Genomic DNA, 24,884 nt, shown 5'->3' with positions numbered 1-24,884 from the left:
GAGAGCTGCCTCACTGGGCCCAGAGCCATAGCGCATGATAGTAAAGTGCCTCCTGTGTCTTGAGGCCCCACAGTGTGGGTGGTTTCTATGCAGCAACACATAAGGGGAACACCTGTATTGTTCACCTATGTCTTAGCAAATCGTCTCACTTGGAACATCACTAGAGTGAGGGGCATGTGTGCATGTGGGCCCTTATTTCTCTGATTAATAATTAGTCTCTAGGCTCCAGGAGGACTGGGATGGTACTGGGTGCCTTTTGTGTCCACTCAAAGGTTCCACTGGGCAAGCGGAACAGATAGGAAATGAGGGGGGAAGAGGAAGGAATAACTGGGAAGGTAGGGAGCTCCAGGAAGTGTGCGAGGATGGCGAGTGAGCAAGTGCCGGGATTCGGGGTGCTCCAGGGGAACGTCGGAACCACGGCCATGCGATGGGGAAGAGCAGGCCTGGGGGTTGTTTTTCAGGATGACGTGCAGGTGTGACAGGCCCTTCTGTCCTGTCTCTGTTCCAATCGCTGAGGATCATAAAGACCCCGTCTCAGGGCCAGGAGCTGGGCCCACCCCGGGTTGTGGACTCCACCTGTGACTCCATTTTGTTTTCTTGATCCTGCCAGTGCATCTGCCCTGACTCCAAAGGTGACGGTATATTCAGTGGGTTCAGCGAAGGCTGCCGGCGAATGCTTTGTCCCTGATCCATCTGTCGTCGTTGCCGCGCTAAACGAATACAGCCCTTCAAGGGAAGCAATGTGCCTTAGATTGGGGGTTGTTGGTATTATATTTGTTAATGCTTTGTAGAAACAAAACAACAACAACACCAACAACACCCCAAAACGCCGTTAGTTACTTTGGCAAATGGACTCTGAGTCACTAGACTCTGGCAAAAGTATCAACCTCAGATGTACCCAGTAAACTTAAAGGTAGATTAGATCATTGTTCACTGGGAGATGTGGGAAACTTCTGTGAAGAAAGCAAACTATATGTGTCCTCATTTGTAGACTTCCAAGCCAATTTCAGAAGTTGAAGTTTAAAGGAAACCTGGGGTGGCCATATGAGCTGGACATTCCAGGCTTTGGAGCAGGACGGTGGGCCCCAGGCGAGAGGCACTTGGTCCTGGTCATGATGTCTCTCAAGGAAGAAAGCACGGTTGTCTTTCCCATACCACAGCTTATTATGATTTCCAGCTGAAAGAAACTCACATTTGTCCCAGGGGAGGTGAAACACCCTTTCTAGAATGGCTTTCAGTTTTCTTATTTCAAACAGAGGGTTTGATTCTCTAAAGTAACAATAAAACCTTAGGTTTTAAACTTTTATTTTTCTAACCAGACAGGAGTTAATAGGTCTCTCAGATACACTTCAGAGACTGAAGAAGGGATGTCTGGTCAATCTCTTAGGTAGATTTTATAAATCTCCTGTTTTTCCTATGAATCAATAATGTAATGAAATAGATTGGACCCAGTGACATGTTGTAATGTTAGCATTTTTACCTTAAGATCTAAAATTCATGGGTGTTTTTAGTAGGTCAAATTAATGTCTTGAGAAATTGAAGCTTTGATATCAGAAAACTAGTACGTTTTTTAAACAAAAACCACCTCTGTGTGTGGCTTTGGGAAATGATTTTATCTTGATTTCCTTCTCTGAGAAATCGACCGTGGTCACAGAGATGAACTACGTCTGGTCTTCATTGATTCCGGCGGCACTTGGCGTCCCATTAACATGGCTACCATATTGGGCAAACTCACCTTCACTGGTATTGATCTAATTTAAGTGCCATGAAATTACTTGGTCAAAAGTTCATTATATAGGAGTGGAAACATTTCAGAATAATTCCAATTATTTTTAATAGGGCTTAGGGGTTAAGAGGAACTATAAGACGATGCAGTCATTGTTTTTGTTAGCATTCCTTGTATTGAAGTGACCTCACACACACTCTAGAAGCTGATCATGATGAAACTAAGGCTTCTACATAGTTTGCCTGGTTTTGTAAAAACAAACAAACAAGCAAATGGGAAAAAAAAGCCCCACCAAATTTGACACAATTTCTCCAAAGTGTTTTGACAATAACAGGATGAAGTTCTGATTATGAGGAAGCAAATCTTTCTCAGAAAAAACTATAGTCAGAATCCAGGTTATCTCTGAAATACATGCAAACACTGAACACTGGAATATTTATTTTTTAGGAGATGCCTGGTGGGCTGAAACACCAGGCTACAAAGCCAGGCACATCAGCAGCCCAAGGGACACCTCAAGGGGGTCTCTAGTTTCCATCCTACTGTGTGTGGATGACCCGAGGTGCTGCATCCTCCATTCCCATGGCCAGTGCTAGCGTGCTCTACACCAGTGCCTGAGGCTTGACTGGCCCCGTCTCACTGTCTTGAGTATCTTAATCACGTCATACCTGGTTTTACATAAGGAATTATGGAAATTTATGCGACAGAGAAGCAAACTAGTGAGTACCATCATCAACTTGAGTTTCCTCTTTTTATTTTGCAGAAGAGGAAACGGCTTCAGATGGCCTCAGGGGTTTTCTGCTTAAGCCTCTTTTTCCAAGAATCACCTTGCCTCCTAAAATAGATGAGTGAAAACTTCTCCTATTGGTCATGGGATACCTGGTACTTTCTCCTTTTCCGTGAATCAAAGGCCCTCTTTACAGTGACTCAACACCTCTTGATGGGTTAATCACAACATCCTTGGTTTCTTACATTTTTAACTCCCTAAAACATCATGGAAAATCATTACTCAACATTGTGTGTGCTATCGCTTCTTGGCCTTTTGGCTAAGATCAAATGTAGTATCTGTTATCAGTTTAACTATGTTTTCTTTTTCTTTTTTTTTTTTCCTATAGCATATGGGGTGTGGTTGAGGCAGGATAGTAAGAAGCTAGGAAAATTCTTTGACAAGTGGAATAAGGAAACTGAAACAAAACAAGTAAACAAGACCCAACAATATGAGCAATTTACAGCCTGCTAATGAATCACAAGGTTTTATCTTCTCTCACCAAGGACACACAGAAGCAAATGGTCTGCACGTTCCAGGCCGTCCTGGGGCAGACTGGCCTCGGCCCTTGGGCCCCCTTCAATAAGATTCTTCAAAAATATAACTAACCAGAAAAATAACCCTGATCCTCTACACACATGTTGATGAATCAACACATTGAAAGGTCCCTGAAAAGTTAATGAATATTCCATTAAGGCCGTTCCTAGAGACCTCCACTAGTATTCCAGCAGGCCAAACAAAAATAAAAAGCCTCAAGGAAAGGACTCACGGGGCACTCTTGCCAGAGCACACCTATGCCTTGTGCCTCTGCTGTTTTTCCCCCCAAAGCTGTAAGGAACCGCAGGCGACTTGCGACTAGGCGGGCAGCAGGTCGGGGGAAGCGGGCAGCGGGCAGCGGGCAGCATCTGCTCCTCTCGGGCTGACCTCTGGAACCTGTGCCCAAGGCCCCATTTTTCTCTGACATTCTCTCTCCCGTTGCTTCTTCTACCTCAAGCCCTTCCTTTCTTTCACTGTCCCCAGCTTTAATAAACAAACTCTCAAAATCACCTGGACCCATGTTACAAAATCACTCCTACACAAAGTCAAGAACCCACGCACTTCTGGTGTGTCCGCAGCACGCCGGCTTGGGGCGCAGTCCCCGTCTGGTAACGTGGTGATACTTGCATTCAGGGACAGAGGGTACTGAGAAGAAACAACATTGCACTTACATTGAGTTTCTTAAAAAATACCTTTTGTTGTAATATTTCATTTCCATGTAATAAAAGAACGTTGATTATTTTATAGTGAAAAAAATGATTTTATCTCAAATTGGCATGAGTCGATCGTAGTTTCATAACAAGTTATTCCACCAAACAAAAAGATGTGTGCAGGTATTTAATCATAAAAACGGTCTTAGAGATTACAACAAGTACTCTGATGCCATACCCTTGGGATGCTGCCCTGATCCTAGTGCTAAAGATAATCTTGCTCTTCACACCTAGTGTTCTAAAATCCAGAACACTCACACCACCAAATACTAGTGAGGCTGTGGAGCAACAGGAACTTGCTGGTGGGAAGGCAAAATGGTACAACCGCTTTGGAAGGCAGTTTGGCTGTTTCGTACAAAACTAAGCATGCTCTTGCCCTATGATCCAGCAATCACACACCTTAGTGTTTTCCCAAAGGAGTTGAAAGCCTACGTCCACACAAAACGCCTGCACGCAAATGTTTATCATGGCTTCGTTCACAATTACCAAAAATTTGGAAGCAACCAACAAGTCCTTCAGGAGGTAAATGGAAAAATAAACTGTGGTACAGCCAAACAATGAAACATTCAGTGCTAAGAAGAGTTGAGCTATACAGCCATGAAAAGACTTGGGGACTTCTTAAATGCTTGTTACCAAGAGAAAGAAGCCAGTCTGACAAGGCTACGTGCTGTATGATTCCAGTGCTATGGCATCGTGGAGAAAGCAAAAGTATGGAGGCAGTAAAAAGACCAGTGGTTGCCAGGGGTATGGGACAGAGAGAGATGACTAGGCAGAGCACAGAGGGTTTTTAGGGCAGGGAAAATACTCCGAATTATATTATGATGACATTATGCATTTGTCCAGACACACGGAATGTACAACACCAAGAATGAGCCCTAAGATAAACTGTGTACTCTGGGCGATCCTGATGCGTCGATATAGGCTCATCAACTGGAACAAATGTACCACTCTGGTGGAGAATGTTGATGGCGGGGGAGCTGGGCATCTGGAGGGTGGGACAGGAGGCATACAGGAAATCTCTGTAATTTCTACTCAATTTTGCTATGAATCTAAAGCTAAAAGTCTAGAAAATAAAGTCTTTTTAAAAATAATAATAATAATAATAATAATCTAATTCTTCAGTTATTGTTACTAGTTTAGCACCACCATTCATTGGAGTCCCCCTTTTCTTAGTAAAGTGTATTTCTCCTTCTGATTTTTTCCCTCATGCTTCCTCATCTCTGACTTTTCATTCTAATGCTTTGCACATTTATTTGTTTACTAAATTTTGAAAAATTCCTGGTTAAGTTCTAAGTGAAAAATGAACAAACAAATGAAGCATCTTGGAAGCATGTGTGTTTAACAAATTTTGTTCACTCTCTCCCAACTGACGCTGTACCAGTAATGCCATGAACTGTGCTTATGTAGCTTGTCATGAAATGTGCAAATTTGATCTTTCCTCATATTCAATTTCAGGCACAGAGTATGTCTTTCAAATCCTCGGTTTTCACGTCCAAAGATATTTCTATTGCTTTTCATATGCTTAAATAAATTTCTATTTCATTAAATTGAAATATCCTTAATAATGTCATTTTAAGAAAGTTTCTGGGAATGGTACCATTTCCTCGTTATCATTTCATAGTAAATTTTAATTAAAAAAGTGTTACCACCTCAAAGTGCCACAGCTACTTGAGAGATTCAGAGGACGTGAGAAATATTTCCTCTACACATGTACTTAGCGTGGTGAATATTCATGAAAACATAATTTTTTAGAAAACCACCCTCTCCTCCCCAGGCTAGTGCTTTGCAGTTGTTTGGCCATTAGCTGGTCTGTGACTTCTGGGTCATTAAGGAGAAAACGATCCGTTACTGATTTTAAGTTGAATCATCCAGTATTGTATTCCCATCGTGACACACACTCAAGAAGCTTCAACTTTTTAAATTCGTTAAATTTTAAGTTTACCTATTGACCTTTTTTGGAGGGGGCGGGGGATGGTCTATGGTTCTGTAACAGATTTGTGTAAATGCCATCACAATCAGGATCCAGGACAGCTCTGGCTCAGTTGGTTGGGCATCATCCTGCAAAGCGAAAGGTCACTGGTTCGATTCCTGGTCAGGGCGCATGCCTAGGTTGCGGATTCAGTCCCTGGTCGAAGTGCTTATGAGCAGCCACCGATCGCTGTTTCTCGATGTTTCTCTTTCACATCGATGTCCCTCTCCCTCTCTTTCTTCCTCTCTTCCCCTCTCTCTAAAAATAAATAAATCAAATCTTTAGAAAAAGAAGAAGAACATTGTGATGATACAGAAACAGTTCAACAAATAAAATAAAAACAAACTCCCTCATGTTGATCCTTTGCTGTCACCCCTCATCCTCCCCTGGCCTATGGCAACCGGTGCTGCTTCTCCATTCCTTGTGAGTTTGCCTTTTCCAGAACGTCACATAAAAAGAGTCATACACTGGGTGATATTTTGAGAGGGCTTCTTTCACTTGACAGAATGCCTGAGAGATTCACTGGTGTTCTACAGGTATGGATGGCTCCTTTTTATTTATTGCTGAGTACTATTTCACCTTGTGGATATAGAACGGTTTACGTCTTCACCTGTGGGAGGACATTGGGGTTGTTTCCAGTTCTTGGTTGTTATAAATGAAGCCTTTATGATCATTTGTGTAAAAATATATTTTCACTTTTCTTGGGAAATTACCAACAACTGGAACAGATGGTAACTGTAAATTGACTCTCCTAAGAAACTGCCAAACTGTTTTTCAGAGTGGCTGTGCCATTTTGCATTCTAGTCATCACTGTAGATTAGTTCACATTTTCCCCTGCCCTCTTCCCCTTGGTATCTTTCAAAATTTTTGTTTGTCTTTAGAGTTCTGGAGTTTTACTATGATGGGCCTGGTTAGGAATGTACTATTACTATTATTATTGTTATTGTTATTATTATTATTTAAAATTAAGTAAAACAATTTCTTTTTAATCTAAAAACTAATGTTCCTCAATTTTGGAAACATCTCAGCTTTCATCCCTTCAATTGTCACCTCTCCAGCACTCGGTTTCATGACGTTATTTTTATTAACTTGACTGGCCATGAGGCACCCAGAGGAAGTACTTTTTCCGGGCTTGTCTGTGAGTATTGCTGGGTGACATGAGCATTTGGATCAGTGGACTCAGTAAAGCACATTGCCCTCCCCAGTGAGGGTGGGCATCATCCAATCTGTCAAGGGCTTAAATGGAAATAAAGGCAGAGGAAGAAGGAATGTACACTTTTTTCTTGCCTCACTGCCTGAGCTGGGGCCTTCGCCATCTGCCATCTCCTGCCCTCACACGGGGATTTGTGTCATCAGTTCTCCAGGGTTTCAGGCCTTCAGACTCTGAATCACATCACAGGCTCTCCTGCATCTCCGCTTGCAGAGCATAAGTCGTGGGACTTCTCAGTCTCCATAATCACATGAGCCAATTCCTAAGAGTAAATCTCCTTTATGTCTCTGTCTCTATCTCTATCACCTCTCTCTCTCTCTCTCTCTCTCCCCCCTTATCTATCTCTATCTCTATTTCTATCTCTATCTATCACCATCTCTTCCTGTTGCTTCTATTTCTCTGGAGAATCCTGACGAATACAACTTCCCTTCAGACGTTTCTTTCAACATATATCATATCTCAACTTTTCCCCCCTAATTTCCATCTCTTCATGTCTGCTCAGTTATGGGAGATTTTCTGTGCTCCCAATTACTAAATCTCTCACTTGAAGGATTTGTCCTCTATTTAGTCCAAATTCTGAGACTTTAGTTATCAAGAGATCTAATTTTTTTCATACTCACCTCTGTTTTTGCTGCAATGATATGTTTTATTTTGAATGGTCCTGTTCCATGGATGCCGTTCCCTCCTTTATCAATGTGAGGACTGAATATCTTCCCCGGATTTCTCTAGAATGCACGTTCTAAGGTTTTGCAACTTGATTGTGGTCAATGTGAATGACATACCTGCAACGGTGTGGTGCACAACCCGTGGGCTGTACACAACAGACCCAGGACTTCTATTTTTCATACCGCTGGACTTTCTCATGTAATTATTGAGGATAAGCTTATCTCCTGTGGGAATTTTACTTCTTACGTGCCCTGAGTTGTGGTTGTCTCCCAATGATGCAATCTCACTTTGACCCTCAGGTACATGGCTCCCAACCAGACCATTGGTTAATGACCTTGCTCTGGACTCCGGTGATGGTGCTGAGTCAGCCACACTCACGCGCATGCTGCCGATTTCCACTCAGGACCCTGGTACAGAGGGATTCCAGTTCTTCCTACGGGGCCAGGCATGGGTCTGTTTGGGGCTCTGACTGAATACATGACTGTCCTAGTCTGAAGTGAGGCTCCTGTGTGACATGGAGCTCTCTACCCCTTCTCCTGCTTTCACCTCCAAAGAGGAATTAATGAAAGGTATAGAAAAATGGGGAGAGAAAGGGACCCACCGATTTCAGCCCCAAGTTTGTTAAAGATACCTTCTTTTCTTCTTCTTCTTTTTTTTAACAGTATATCCCGTTTAAAAAACATTTACGCGTGACTAAATAAAAAAGAGAAAAAGAAAAGTGCTGCTTTCCCAAACATTCTAACTTCCCAGGAAATAAAGCTTTGGCAGATTGTTAAGTTTTCAAAGTGAACAGGAAGGGTTTGTCATGGAAGATGACAAGCACAGACACTGAACATATCAGTTTCCAGATAAATTTCTGAATTGAGTAAATTACTAACTTTTCCATGTTTGCAGTCTAAGGTTTTCACAGTTTGAGAAATACTAAAATCTTGAATTCGTTTCTTGCTTTAGTTTTAATTTTATGAGAAAAAGATGAGTCAGAAGGAACTAGAGCTAGGGTGAGTTGATCAAACTTGGCAAAGCCCGTGAGATGAAACTTTTACAGCGTACAGATGTGTATTAATAAAACCTGGGGCTTCTCAGTTGAGAATGACAGTTTTGTATCTGAAGTCCTGAGAATCTGGCTTCCATCAATGGCTTCAGTTCTATCGATATGGTCTGAGTCGGAGTCCGGTGAGGTGCTGCGTTGACAATGTGGGTAGAGAAATGCCTGCCCGGCCCTCCTTGCTTCTGTGCTCCCAGTTGTCAACTGGCTCCTCTGACTTTGAGGTCCACCCCGGTTTGGATGTCTCCTACCTTGCTCAGGGCAAGGTGGCTGGGGCGTGGGGACATGAACAGGCAAGATACAAACAGGACCGGAACTCACTTGTCACTTATTAGCAGTGATGGTGAGCAAGTCACTTAACATTTTTTAACTCCCCACTTTAGGATGGAGTCTTACCCCTGGAGCTGTGAAGCTGTGGGAATTAAATGAGAGAAGGGTATATCTGTTTTAGGCCGCAGGCGAGGCCTACCAGTGAATCTGGAAAGTGACCTTATCCTGCTTGATCTTCCGCATGTTTTCCCAAAACAAACAACACAGATCTGCCCACTGACAGCCAGGGTTAACCCAGGAAAAAAGTGAGGTATGTTAGGAAAGTTACAATCATCGTTTCACTTTCACTTCTTTCCTGCCACCGTAAGTCAAAAAGAAGGAGTCGTGGACCTTCGTTAACTAAGCAGTTAAAAATCAAGACAGCCAACTCAAACGTATTCTGTGTAAAACCCCCTAGAAGCATAAAGCAGCTGCAAAGATCCTTCTGTCACTTCTCACCTAAAACCCAGGACACCAATAACTGTCTATTGTGACACATCCTACTGACGGGAGTCCTCTAAGAACACAGTTTCAGAGCAATCTCATAGTCAGGTAAATACTCAACCCACCCTCCTTTGGAACCATTCCTCTTGATTTTGTCATGGTCATTGCCACTGAACTCCTCCTGATAACTCTTCATGCACTTCAGGTCAGTTGTCATCACTCTGGGTTCCTGCCATTCAGTGAACAAACTTTTCTTTCATCGTAGGTTCTTACTTTTCATAGCACTACTAATATTGTTCTTTGAACCACCCACAGGGACAAATATGTATAAGGAAGCACATATATGTACATATGTATACACATGCTCATGTACATGTATATCCATATGCACATAGAGAGAAATCAAATACATAATTATGTAAAATTCCTTAGGAACCAAGATTTTCAACAACAGAGAAGGCATACATCTTTATAATCGGGCTTAAGTAAGCCCCCTAAAAACTTAACATTTGCTTTGTACTGGTGTGTATTGGCTCATAATGTGATCTTAAACACACACCCCATCCCCCAACACAAAGCCTAAAATCAAAGACAACGCAGCCACAGTGCACACACTCCCCATCCTCTGACCTCATACTATGGTCTCCAAATGCAAATTTTCCCTTAAAAGGAATCGAGTCTTCTAGAGAACGGCTGTTCTGGGTCAGGTACAGTGCAAGATGACCCGGAGACATCGTATTGTGGCCCAACAGAGAGATATTGCCAGAGACCAAGGAGCTGTGGCCGGACCCAACCTGGAGACGATCTCACAGGCAAAGACAGGACAATTGATGTGACCCTGACAATAAGTGAAATGTACTGAAGTAAAGCAGATGCATAAAGTTCTGTGTGTTTATAATGACAATAAAAATGAAAGTCCTCATAAACAAACAAGAAGAAGGAGAAGAAAGAGGAGGAGGATGAGAAGAAAGTATTTACTCTGTGTTTCCTCTACGGACTGTATTTCAGCTTAACCAAATAATTATAAAAGAATTCTACCTAACAAATGCAGAACAAAAAGTCAAAATAAAAAAACCTCCATTTTGCAACCACTAGTGAACAAACAGATTTGGGCAAAACATGATTGCTAAAACCACGAAGCTGATTTGGGGGAACAGGCTGACCACACCTTGACCTGCAACTGATCAACCTCAAATCCACTTAAGCTGGGTTAGCAAGGCATTAGAAGTGCAAGAGAAACTACCGGCACTGAGTGTGGAATGTTCATGCTAAAAGTTCCAACCAAGTCTAAACAAGTCTCGCACTCCCAACACCAGCTTACAGGAGCTCCGGGAAGAAAGGAATGTGTCACAGTGTGTCAAAACTGAAGAAAAGGGAAACCAGAGTTGAAAATTCCCTGACTAGACAAAACCAGTTTAGTCACACAAGCAAATCTTAATTTAGCTTATTTTGCAAGACAAATGAGGCTCATTTGACCTGGTTCACTTCTTGCCCATGCCTTTGAAAATCATAAGTGAAACTTAAGCTGTTCCCCCTAGTTTGTTCTCTCCGTCTATGAGTCTGCTTCTGTTTTGTTTTGTGGATTCCACGTGTAAGGGAAATCATACAGTATTTATCCTTCTCTGTCTGACTTACTTCATAAAACAAAACAGAAAAAAAGACTTACAGACAAAGAGAACAAACATGGTTGCCAGGGGTGAAGGAGGTGAGGGAAGGGTGAAAAAGGTGAAAGAAATAAGAGGAACAAATTCCCAGTTAGAAAATAAATAAGTCACAAGGATGTAAAGTACAACATAGGGAATATAGTCAATAGACTCATAATAACCTTGTACAGTGACAGATGGTCACTAGACTTAGTGTGGTAATCACTTTGTTAGGTGTACAAATGCTGAATCACTATGTTGTATGCCTAAAACTAATATATTACATGTCAACTACATCTTAGGAAAAAATAGAATAATGAACAAATTGTTCCCCCTGGTCGATACGAGGGAATCACTAATTCCCTTTCATTTAAGAAAATTCTAATGTTGAGACCAGCCACTGTGAAGAATAAACAGTCCCTGTCTCCACGCTATATAGGCAGCTTTGTTACTCCGTCTCCGAGCACTCATTCTGGCCTGAGTGCTCCCAGTTTGCAAAACTTTTTGGTGCGTGCACAGTAAACTTTTACTGATTACTACTTCAGTGATTCATTGGTTTTACTTTCAAATTTTTTTCTGAACTTTTGACAACCGTGAGGATGCAACTCAGCAAGATCTAGTAGGCTGTGGGAAAGGGCAGGCCAGACATATGGCATGAGCACAGGAAGAAGGAGGAAAATAGGGCATGGTGAAGGAGCTTAAGAGACTTCTCAGCCAAATGTACCAGGTGAACCTTGTCTGGAGTCTATTTGAACAAAATGACTGCAAGAAAACATTATTTGAGGCATTTAAAAACAAACTGGGTATTAGATGGTACCAAGGAATTACTGTTAATTTGGGGAAGTATGATAACGTATTTGGTTAGGTTTTATTAAAGTGCTTATCTTTTAGAGAGACATACGACATATTGAAGAATGAGATTGTGGCATTTGTCTTGAAATGCTCCAAAAAACCTTGGGCAGCAGGGGGGAACGGGGTGGAGAACGGAGAAAACAAGAGGGCGTGCAATGGTGATAATGCCTGAAGCTAGTGCTATGTATGCGGGGATTCATCATATGCTTCTCCCTACTTGTCTGTATGTGTGAAAATCTCTGTAAGAGAGTGTTTGAAGAAAGCGCTCGCAATTGGATTTGGCACTCTCAGCCAACCAATCAAGTAATTAATAATAAATTAAATTAAATTAAAAAGAAAGACGAAACAGAAAGGGAAAGAATTGAGTGTGCCTGCTTGTGTAGAAGGGACGGTGCAGGGAGCTTCAGAAGCTTCTTGCAGGCCAGTGGCTGCCTTCTCCCTGCGTGTGCCCAAATCTGAGGAATTAATACTGCCTGCTATGAGGAGTCAGAAAGCTGGCAGTCCGACACATTACAACCTTTCCCCCTTCTGCCGCCCCCGTCCCATCTCTGCATCAATAATTTGGGAACTGGCTCCTTGCCCTCACTTGTGTGCCGGGTGTGTTTCTCCCTGCGGAAGTTCACCCAGCTGGACAGACACCATCTTAGAGCCATTTGTCACTTTAGGAGTCCCTCACTAGGGCTTGACTCCCTTTGCCACCATAGGAAGCAAAGGCATAGACTTCCAGTGAATTCCAGGGCTCTCCGTGGAAATATTAACCTGTTATAAGGGAGAAGAATGTTGTCAGTTGGGTTCCCTTTGGTTTATTCTGTTTATACACTCTAAAACTTCAGGGCCAGAACATGGGCTCTCATGGGTTCTGGTGAGGATCGTTAACATGAAATCACTTCTATTCCAGAACAATCTACCCACATCATGACTGAAAAAGCTGATGAAGACTTGCGTTTTACCTTGCCTGTTCTTTCTCCTCTTTCCTGGAGACACAGGATATTTAGTGGAAAATGGGAGATGGGAGGTGGGAGATGGGGCTGGGAATATACACACGTGGACACTAGACAACGTGGGGTGTCCAAGGCATCCTTCCTGTACAATACAGCCTGTGGCTTCTATACCCCTCAGAAATGTCTGGGGAATCACAGGGGTTTTTTGGTTTTGTTCTTGTTTTTTTAGAGCTTTTTGTCCTCAGTAGTGGCTTGCGTATCACTCCTGTTCTAAATTTCAGTTGGAAAAAATGAGGTCACTGAAGGCATAGACTAAACTGAGAAGGCTCCTTACTAGATGATGATGATGATGATGATGATTGAGAACTTTTAAGACCTACAGACTTAGCAGGTACTTTTGAGTACTATACAACACAACACAGTATACCTCTGTATACTGTGGTCCCCGACTTGTGGTGGTTCGACTTGTGATTTTTTTGACTACAACAAATGGTGTAAAAGTGATGTGCATTCAGTAGAAACCACACTTCAAATTTTGAATTTGGATCTTTTTCCAGGCCAGCGATATGCGGTACGATACTTTTTGGGGATCTTGGGTGGCAGCAGCGAGACAGCTCTGTCCAAACTTAGGCCAACGTAAGTGTTTTGGGCATATTTAAGGTAGGCCGGGCTAAGCTACGGTGTTCGGTAGGTTAGGCGTATTACATGCATTTTCATCTTATGATATTTTCAACTTATGAGGAGTTTTTCAGGATGTAACCCCACTGTAGGTCCAAAAACATCTGTAAAATTAACTATAGTCACCATGCTGTCCACTGCATCCCCTCATTTACTTATTTTATAATGAGAAGTTTATACATTTTGACCAGCTTCACCCATTTCACACACCCCATTTCTCCATTTCTAGGAATGCGGTTTTTGTGTCGTTGTTGCTGTTTTAATGTCCAAATATAAGTGAGATCATACACTATTTGTCTTTCTCTGTCTGACTTATTTTACTTAGCATAATGCCCTGTAGGTCCATCCATGATGCTACAGATGGCAAGATTTCCTTCTTTTCTGTGGCTGAGTAATATTCCATTGGAGATTTTATATATTTAATCTATCTATCTATCTATGTTTATATCTATCTATCATCCATCCATCCATCATCACATTTTCTTTATCTGTTCATCCATCAGGGTCATTTAGGCTGTTTCCATATCTTGGCTATTGTAAATAATGCTGCAATGAACATGGGGTATATGTATCTTTTTGAGTTACTGTTTTTGTTTCCTTTGAATAAATACCCAGAAGTGGAACTTCTGGGTCATAAAGTAGTTCTATTTTTACTCTTCTGCAGAACCTCCACACTGTTTTCCATAGTGGCTGCTCCAATTCCCATTCCTCTAATAGCTCATTTTAACAAATACTTACTGTGTGCCAGGCACTGCTTTGAGGACTTGACACTCTGAAGCAGATGTATTATGTTGCTGCTCATTCTACAGAGGAAGAAACTGAGTACCTGAGTCCCCACCGGCCCTGAGGGCACAACTGGGACTCAAAGTCCGACGGCCCCTTGCCCACTGACCTTCGTGCAGCTGTCTCCACTTGTTGCTTTAACTTCTGTGTCTGGCATTTTTCAGTTGGACATTGATTCTATTGGTTTTCCCATTAGTAATTAACAAGACACTCACACTGAACCTATGGATCACTAGAACAATGCTACGGGAAGTGTATATATATATATATTTCTTTGTGTAATAACTGAAATAATTAAACAGCTTGATGCCTGCAACGACATTACTAATCACCCAACTTTACATTGTCCTCTATTTTATAAATGTTTCTTTATAAACCTTTATTCTCTTTCCTTATCCTTTGGGAAGCTTTTAAATATCTTTTGGTTTATCTGTTCTCTGAGGTCTGTAGACTTCATTTGTGAAAACATCTGTGTCCTTTCCTCAACATGGGGGGTAGCCTTTTGAAACCATCCTCTCATTATTTTTTGATGCTTGGGGTATTTATACTGTTAAAACAGTTTTCATTTATAGTTTTCCCTAGGAAATAACCTAGTTTATTTGCTAGATATTCAAATATTCTTTTATATATTTTAGCTGATTTTAAATTCACAAGTTTCACCATTTTCCCCTATTTTTATTGCTTTCCGACTTCTCCTTTCCTTAGTTTTTAAAATATTGTTCTTTTCTCAACTTCTTGACTTGAATGCTTAAGTTATTTATTTTCATTATTTTTTTGCTTGCTAAAATTAATACTTGACTCCAGGGATTTTTTTTGAGCAAAGCTTTAGCTCTAACATTGGTACCATTCTGTCAACCAGATAACTTATCATAATTTCTTCTTTGACCCAAATGTAATTCAAGAGATTTTAGAAAAATATACAGGTAGCAGAGTATTTTCCTAATCATATTAGTTAATTTTAATTTTATTGACCTGAGATCAGAAAAAGCCAAGGGTAGCCTTTGTTTTCTTTTACTGAGGCCATCTTTGTGGTTCAGGGCAAAACTGTTCAAAGAAGGATGCAAAAGATGTATACTAACACAGGAAAAAAATTAATTAAAACTTTTTGTATTTACTTTAAAAATTGAAAGCTCTTACTAGTACAATTATCTCATTTATGAACGGTGCAACTGAAACTTTCAAACGGGTTGACTAGCCAAATATATGGCTAATTTGGTTGTCTTCTAATCAGTCACAAGAGACATATTCTTTGTCACAGTGGCTAGGTTCTTCACGAATCAATTAGATCTACTTTACTTTTTAAGTCCGTTTGGCCTTTTTAGACTTAATTGTTATCAAATTTCCTATTCGATTCACCACGGACTCAGAGGAGGGAACTGAAGCCTCCTAGTTCCAACGTATTTCTGTCTATGTCTCCTTGTATTTCTCATAGCATTTAGGTAACACTGTCCAATGCTGGGCTATTTGCTACATTAGGCTTTAACTTGTCATTTATAAATGCCCTTCTTTTATCGCATCGACTACTCTTTGTCCCGAATGCAACCTTCTCTGATAGTATCATTGTAACCTCTGCTTTCTCGGTTTTCCTTCGCCTGGTATGTCTTTGTCCGCCTTTTATGCTCAATATTTAGGTTACTGTATTGAGAACCGTCTCACCTGTAATATGCACATTGGGTTTTGCTTTTGGATTCCATCTGAGTTCTTAAAACTTATTTTTAACTATGGTAAAGTACACATAACATAAATTATACCATCTTAACCATACTTAAATGTACAATTCAGTACTGTTAAAAACACTGACATGGTTGCGCAAGCATTCTCCAGAACCTTTTTCATCTTGCAAAATTTAAATCTGTAGCCATTAAACAACAATCCCCATTCTCCCTCCTCCCAGATCCTGGCAACCACCATTCTGCTTCCTATGAGTGGGACTGCTTTAGGTACCTCGTCTAGGTGAAATCGTACAGTATTTGTCTTTTTTTGAGTCTGGTTTATTTCTTTTAACATAATGTCCTCAAGGTTCTTCATGTTGTAGCACATGTCAGAATTTAATCCCTTTTTAAGGCTGAATAAATATCCCATTGTATGCATATACCACATTGTGTTTATCCATTTATCCACGAAGGGCACTTGGGTTGCTTCCAGCTTTGGGCTATTGCGAGTGATGCTGCTATCAACACGGCTGTACAAATATCTCTTCAACATCCAGCTTTTGATTCTTTGGGAGATATACACACACACACACATCAAGAGAAAATGATTTGTTGGATCATATGGTAATTCTGTGTTTACTGTTTTGAGGAACCACAATACTATTTTCATTTTACATTCCCATCAACGGTGCAGCACAAGGTTCCAATTTCTCCACATCCATGCCAACACTTAGTATCCTAGGGGTCTGCTGTTGTTTTTTATAGCAGCCATCCGAATGGGTCTGAGGCAGTATCTCATTGTGGTTTTGACTTGCATCTCCCTAGTCATTAATGGCGCTGAGCATCTTTTCATGTGCTTAATTGGTTCTTTGCCAGTCTTCATCAGACAAATGCCTGTTCAAGTCCTTTGCCTGTTATTAATCACATTGTCTATTTGTTGTTCTTGAATTGCAGGAGTTCTTTACATATTAACCCCTTCTCAGAACATGATCTGCAATAATTTCTGCCATTCCATAGGTTGCCTTTTCCCCTTGGTTGACTGTGATCTCTGATACACAGAACATTTTCATTTTAATGTGGTAAATTTACCATTTTTTTTTCTTTTGTTGCCTGTGTTTTGGGTTTCATATCCAAGAAATCATTGCCAAACCTAATGTCATGAAACTTTCCCTTTATGTTTTCTTTTAAGAGTTTAATAGTTTTAGCTCTTAGGTTTAAGTCTTTGATCCATTTTGAGTTAATTGTTTTACATGCTGTAGGAAAAGCGTCCAACTCCATTGCCTTGTAGGTGGATATCTAATTTTACTAACATCCACCTGAGACTTTCTAAGTGAATAAGTTTTTTCCATTAGCACTTAATCATATGGCAAACATCTTTGGTCTCAGCTCCATCATCTTACTTTATATAAAACTTTCTTGTGTACTGCTTCTTTAAAAACACTTGTCCTTCCTCTATGGCCTGTATTTTCTGTACAATTCTTGGGTCATGCTTTCTTTCCTGGATTCTCTATGAGCACAGCTTCACTCTCTTCTAGTGTTGAACGCTGATGTCCTAGTTGCTCATACCTATAAAAACGGGCCCCCAGCGATATTATGGCCCACATATAGGAAAATGTATTTCTTTTCATAAAATACTATGGAGGGGATGTTTCTGGTTGCCAGTGAAGCACTCTTTCGTACGGTAATTCAGTGACTCAGGCTTCTCTCGAAATGTGGACCCACTAGCCCAAAGTGCCTAGGTTTTGCCTGTGTCTAGCTGGCAGAGGGGAGCTTAAGGAAGGGAAGGGGGTGGGCAAAGCTGCTTCTTTAAAAGCCTATGCCCAAGACAGCACACATCACCCCCACTACGTTACTGTTGGCCAGATCTAAAAGAAGACCCGCCTATCTGCATGCTGTATTAAGAAGTGTAGAAATGCTGTGTGCCCAGGAAGAAGAGAACATGAGATTTCCCTGAGCTTCTGGCAGGCTCTGCTGTGGTGGGTTAGATGTCTGAGTCAAGTCTTATTAACATACTCCTTCTAAGACAGTTGATCTTTTTTAGTGGGTGCCCCAATTATTGTTTCTTTATTTGGAAAGTCCAATTACTTTACCAGGTATGGCTCTATGATGAGTTTTCTATATCATTTTCCCCATATAATGATATTTTTTAAGATCTGCAGATTTGATTCTTCTATTTCAGGAAAACAACACAATCAGAGTTTTGAATACTCATGTGCATCTTTAGTTTTGTTCTCTTCTTTAGGTGTGTATGTTCAACTTCCTGCAACAACTATACTTGAGATTTGCTGTTGTCACCATGTCACATTCCAAATGATTCCTGCAGATTCCAAGAGTATTTGTAGCTTTCATTTGAGTAAGTCCATGTCTTTCGGCTTGCAGGTTGCAACTCATGAATGGGTCATGAAATCCATCTAGTGGGTTGTGACTTGCTGAATTCAATTTCTATTGCTGCGTAGCCCATTACCACAGACTTAGCAGCTTAAAACAACACACCTTTGCTATCTCACAGCTTCCGTGGGCCAGGAGTCTGAGCACAGCCTAGCTGGGTCCTCTGCTTGGGGTCTCACAGGCTGCAGTCCAGGCGTTGGTCGGGGCCCCAATCTCATCTGAGGGCCCAGCAGGAGAAGCATCTATTTCCAGGCTCACTCAGGCAGTGGGTGGGGGTGGCTTCCTTGGCTTGGTGGCCGAGGGCCCTGCTATGTGCTGGCTGTTGAAAGAAGCCGGCCCTGGGGTCCTAGAGGTCCCCCGCAGTCCCTGCCCCATGGGCTTGCTCAATGTGGCCATTCACTTTGCCAATCCAGCAAGGAGGCCCTCTCACTCTAGTCTGAAAAGCCAAAGTCATACAGAGGGTACTGTAACCATGAGAGTAGCATACTCTATTGTCAGAAAGGACTTTTGACACCGACAAGGCAGTGTCCTGCCCTCAGTCAAGGGGAAAAGATTTTACAGAGGTGTGAACACCAAGAGGTGGAAGTCATAGGGTATCACCTTAGGGCCCTATCACCACAGCTGCATTTAAAAAATAAAGTAGAATAGAATTATATAGAGAACATCAGAATGCATCATATGTAATAAGAACATGTATTTCTAAGTGAATATTTTGTTAGTAATACAAACATATTCGTGTGTGCACGCACGCGCGCGTGTGTGTGTGTGTGTGTGTGAGAGAGAGAGAGAGAGAGAGAGAGAGAGAGAGAGAGTGTATTTCTTAATGATGGTCCAGAACAGAAAGGTGGGAAGCGTCTAACCTAAGAGATCTTGCAAACTCGGAACTGAGACTGTTATTAAACTGTACATAAGCACAGTATGTATTGGGTTGTCCTCTGTTCATCGTGTTCCCATGGCAACCAGAAAGAAAATGCTCTCCCACCCGGTCTTCGTCTCTGTTGTTTCTCATAGCGGCCACTATAGGATTTGAATGGTCAAAGAACCTACATCTACAGCCATTTCCTCTAAGGTTTTCTCATCAGATTCTTCTGTGAAACTCAACAGGCCTCACTGGTTGACACAGTAGGGTAAGCACTGGCTTGTTTTGACCCATTTCTGCTCCTTGAGCTGCATGTGAGGCCTGGTCATGTCATGGTCTCAGGGCTTCTGACTTCCCTCTGCCTTCAGCCGCCGTACTTCACCTATAGAGAGGTTTGTCATTAGAGGCGTTCTCTTATTTTATTTTAGCTGGAATCTCCATTTCTGTTCCTAATTTCCTTGCCATTTTCTTAAGGTTTAAGAGGAGAAAGGGGCCTGAAGAAGCCTCTACTTTGCCACCTCACTTATTTGCTGAGGCAGCTGCAACCTCTGAAATGGGTGCCAGGGTCCCCACACCGCCATGAAAGCTGCCCACGTCCACACCCAGCAGGCACCGAGGCCTGGCCATGGCCACCCCTCTGTCCTCCCACCTTCCTGGGGTGTGGCCACTTCAAGACGGGGCAGCTCAGCTGTGCTGAAGACTCTCCCCAGGCTCCTGTATATTCTGCAATTTGGCTAAATCGTGTGCCACAGTCGTTTCTGGCCTTGGACTGGCCCCTCGGGCTTGGGCACGCCTCCTTTCGCCGGCCTCGGGAGCCTCCGCCTCCATTTGCGTTGGTTCCTGCCGTTCACCCGTCCCGGGAAGGGGCTGAAGCGTCATCCCTCCCAAGGCCTCCTGTCCTCCTTTCCTCCTTTCCCACCACTCCTTCTTCCAGGGAGTGGATGGCTTTGTTTCTTTTTCCTCTTCCCCTCTCTATTAGGTGTCTACTGATCTGGGAGAATTATTGGCTCTCTGTGAATATAGTGATTCTACCTTTTCTTTTTCTCTGCTTTCCCTCCAGCTTGAACAAACAAAATGGTGGCGGCTTGGAGGCCTGGGTTGCCCCTCCCCATCCTGCCCCTGCAGTCAGAGAGAGGGGCTTCTCCTCTCTCAGGTTCTTTGGACCTTTTCCCCATTTACTCCCTTTTCTCAATATCATGTGACGTATGGGAAGAGGGACATTCGAGAGAATCTTCAGGCTTAGCTCACCCACCGCTCCCCCCTTATTTGGGGAAGTGTTCCGAGGTTGGTAACTTCCCCAAACCAAGCCCGCTGTTGAGTTTCTTTCTCTGACCATCACTTTTCAGAGGTGATGGCTTTCAGTTTTTCCCCTTCTCCTCGCTGGCTACCTGATGATCATTCTGTTTGAGCTTCTCATGTCCTTGTTGCCAGTAGCAGTAGAGGCAACCCAGCTACCTTTCGCTGCAAGTTCTAAATATTATTTTTAGGTGATGTTTTCAAGGGGTTGTCCCCTTTTCCAGAAGCAGCGTGACCCCACACTAGCCCATGGATGAGGCTCACTTACCGTCCGCACACATGATTAAATTTCCTACCTCCCTGGCAGGACCTGCTTTCTTGGCATCTTGAGAAAGAGGCAACACGTGATGCAGTTTCTTCTCCTTCTTCCTTCCCCCACCTTCCTTGCCCGTTTCCTCAAAGGAAAATGAAGAAATTCAATTATGCAAATAAATGCAGCACAGAACAAGGCGATGGCCAAATGCAGTTTCTTTTCTTGGTGAGACAAAGCAGTCCCGGGTAAGAACGTCCAGGAGGAAACGAGCTGAGGTTGCCCCTCTCCTTGACACAGAAGCACGGGACTTGCTTGGGCCACTTTTGTGGGCCGCTGTCTCTACATCTTGCTGTCAAAACGAGGCCAGATTTTATTTGCTTCTTCGGGTGACCCAGTGTCCACTTTAAAAATCACAAGGTGCTTAGGGTCTTGCCAAGAAAGATCCCTGATGCTCACAAACCCATACTCCAAGAAAGCAGCGGATGAAAGGAGACACGACTAGACCGTTGTGCGGAGCTGCGATGATGTAAAAGGATAAGCACAGAGACAGCTTGACTGGAACTGAGACCCCGACCCCCCTCGTTTGGCTGAGGTAGACAGGCTGAACAGTAATCCAATGTTTGCTGGGGTGACAAGTTTTCAGGGCTGCTGCAGGCGAGGAGATTACCTAAGTTTTTCATAATTAGGCTAAGCTTTTGTTCAATGTGTGCAAAACTAGGGAAAGCTAATGAGCACGGAGTCTCGTCCTGAAGCTGGTGTTCAGCAGGTCTGCTCCGTGGCAAATCTTTATTCTGTGAGTTTCTAGGTTTCAGGGACATGAGGTGATGCTCTGAGACTCACACAGCAATCATCATTCACTCTGCAAATATTTTTTGGAGTATAATAAATAAATCACTGCTCAAGTGACAGATGACTATACAGGTGTCAGAGGACCACATGGTGATTACAAGGCAGAATTTAAAATGTTAAAGGATGAAACACTCAAATTCATGTACAGGACCAAGGACCTCCTGCTGTGAGTCATTAGCCCCACAAATGCTTATACAATCTGAAATTTCACCTTGATTTTTCCCGGTCCCGTATTTCATGCGGAGGAAATACTTTTCCTGTCATCTTCTTGTTAATGTTATTAATGTTATTGTAACGTTCTTATTGTTAATTAAGTGCACTGACATATTTCTGCACTCAAATTAAAGATAGCGTGGTGGGTGTCGGAGTACTTCTGCTTGTCCTCAAGGTTTGGTTTTGTTTTGTTTTGTTTTTCCCCCTTCTCCATGTTAATTCCTCCGTTCTGGCTTGGAGCCAAGTACCCCCCCCCCCACTTTTATATTTTTCTAGCTCTCTTCAGTTCCCTTGGAAGGAGGCAGGAGATGACAGAAGAACCGAGTCACGCTAGGCACAGCTTTCTGCATATATTGCGCACAGGCGCAGGCGTTGAAAGAGATGCCGAAGTTTGTATCCTTGTTCAGTGATTCCTGGGAAAGTGGGATGGAGCCATTCATCTGCTAAGAACAGGTCTCAAATCCTAAGCATTTCTCCCTTCAGTTTTAGTCTCCCTAATGCCACATTGTTCTCCTCGACTTCTAAACTAAAAACACAAAGTCAAAGCAAAAAGGAGTGTGGGCGGGGAGTCAAGCTCTTGCCAAATGTGTCTGCGTCACACAGGGGCTCATCCTCATGGATCATTCAGGTGAGGGAAGGTGCTCATTTCAGCCTTACCCGAATCGCCATGGGTTTGTTTCCTTTTAGCTACACACATTCGAAAGACATTTTCTAAGGCATCACCTTCCTGTGATATTGTAACCACAACTGATAAACTTACACTTATTTATATTGAAAGAAAGGGTGTGAGCTAATTTTCATTGTCAGCCCACAGCTCTTGAGAAGGTGTGGGATCTATCTTCCTGGGTAAGAGCAGTTACGGAATTCGTCCATTCCCCGCTGACCGACCAATGCTAAGTTCATCCTTTCTCCTTGAAGAATGGTGGGGTTCCGTGGCTGCTTTCCCCACAAGAGCAGAGCCGAAAAGTTGTGCAAGAAGGCATGGCCCAAGAAGCCCAAAGGCCCTGCTATCTAAGCTTTCACAGAACAAGTTGTGGGCCCTGCCATTAAGGGGTCAGGTGAGAAACTTAAAATTTCATTCCTGAGAGACAATTCTAAGTCCAAGATTCATTATCTCCAAAAGTATTTAATTTTTCTCCCTACTATATTGTAGTGTCAAAGAGTGATATCATTTGAATTGGAAGGAGACTTCCAAACCATCCATGCTCTCACCATTGTTTGCAGATGAGAAAATAAAGCCTGGAGAGACTTTCATGAGACCCCCCGCCCCCTCAGTTATCGTAACCTATTTTTTTATGCAGTCCAACTTCAGACCTGTATGAATTAGTCTTTCTGGCAACTCCAAAGACTAAATTCAGGGCAACATTTCCAGCAGTGCACTTGGACTGGATGCCTGTCATCAGTGGGAAAGCTCAAATACACCCCAACCTAGCAGGACTTTGCCTCTGAATGGTTTCTCCACTGTAGTGCATCACGCTTCCAAGCCGGAGGCACAAGTGACCATTTTAGACTTTTCAATCTGTGCGAGCTCAGCTTGGAGGCTGATCACTCTACACCCCCAAATGCATACGGGTCAGTCAAAGCCTACATGAACTTTAATGCCAGCCGGGATGCTTTGAACAATGAAACAGCCATCAAGATCAAAAGTGTGGATGAGGTCGCCATCGTCATCAGTTGGACCAACCACAGCAACAAACAGAGACAGTATATTGCCTTCTCCTACCAGAGGAGGAACAGAAAGGAACTTGGCATCAGCACTGAGGTCAGCCTTCTCCGACCACCTGGAGAGGGTGATTGGGGGCCCATTGAAAACACCTGCTCGGTATGATGCTTCCCGGCTGAAGGCCTCCGTGAAAGAGCTGGGGGCTGATGAGAACTCTTTCATTGAGATCATCTGCTCCAGGACCAGTCAGGAGCTGCAAGAAACTAACAGAGTCTACAAAGAAATGTACAAGAAATGATCTGGAGAGGATGTTCTTTCCAGAGCCTCTGGTGACTTCCGCAAGCTGACGGTTGCCCTCGCAGAAAATAGAAAAGCAGAGATGGCCCTGGCATTGATTATGAACTGATTGACCAAGGTGCCCGGGATATCCAGGATGCAGGAGTGAAAAGGGCCTGACGTTCCCAAGTGGATCAGCACCGTGACCGTGTGGTGTGTCACTTTCAGAAAGTGATTGAAAGGTATAAGAACTCCAGCCCTTATGACGTGTTGAGGAACATCAAGAAGGAGGTCAAGGGAACCCTGGAAAATGCTTTCCTGCACCTGGTCCAGTGTATCCAAAACAAACCCCTGCGTTTTGCTGACCGATTGTGCCCCATGAAGGGCGGGGGACTCGAGAGGAGGACCCGACCAGAATTGCGGTCTCCTGCAGTGAAGTAGACGTGTTGAAAATTAGGTCTGAATTCAAGAGGCGGTATGGCAAGTCCCTGTACTACTACCTTCAGCAAGACACCAAGGGTGACTACCGGAAAGCACTGCTGTTCCTGTGTGGTGGGGACGACTGAAGCCCATGATGGCTCCAGCGTCCACGAGTGGTGCTCCTATACCCCCAGCGAACAATTCTGGAAAATCAGCTTGTGGACTAATAGCCTGTTCTGTGCCCATCCCAGTGAGGGTGACGTTAGCATTGCCCCCTGCCCCGTCCTTACATCAGTTGCCTCAACATTGCCTGGCTTTCCCATCTAGTCTCTCGTTTAGCCAAGGAAATGCACATTCCAAGGAGTAGGAACTGAAACCTATGACGTGAAACACTTTGCCTCTTGTGTACTGTATCATAAAAAGATGAATAAACTGAATTTCTACTTAGTGAAAGGACTACAAGTGGAAGTGTAGGCAAGGCTAAGGAAACCGTAAAGGGATGCTGAGACACTTACTTTATAAATAAAGAACCTGAAGCTTTGTGAGGAGAAGTTACTAGCTCGGGGTTATAAAAGTGGTCAGTGGCAGCACTGAGATTCAAGCCCAGGGATGTCTTATATGATCCTCCAAATAAAGTAAATTATTTTGCCTTCCAAAATGAGTTTTTCTCTGGAACAAAATGTCATGTTTGCCTGAGTTTGAAGCTAAAAACACCTTCAATGTAAGCACAAGGTTCTCC

At 42.8% G+C, this 24,884-nt stretch overlaps 2 pseudogenes; both read left to right on the top strand.

The window, feature by feature from the left end:
- Positions 1 to 362: 362 nt before the first annotated feature.
- On the top strand, positions 363 to 24,291 carry LOC129082263 (annexin A2-like; annotated as a pseudogene).
- LOC129082398 (uncharacterized) lies at positions 2,750 to 2,912 on the top strand (annotated as a pseudogene).
- Positions 24,292 to 24,884: the final 593 nt, after the last annotated feature.

The sequence above is a fragment of the Pteronotus mesoamericanus genome, unplaced genomic scaffold (genome assembly GCF_021234165.1).
Source record: "Pteronotus mesoamericanus isolate MK-2021 breed Mesoamerican mustached bat unplaced genomic scaffold, CSHL_Meso_final scaffold_125, whole genome shotgun sequence".
In the NCBI taxonomy this organism is placed as follows: Eukaryota; Metazoa; Chordata; class Mammalia; order Chiroptera; family Mormoopidae; genus Pteronotus; species Pteronotus mesoamericanus.
This window is presented reverse-complemented; position numbering and strand designations above follow the sequence as displayed.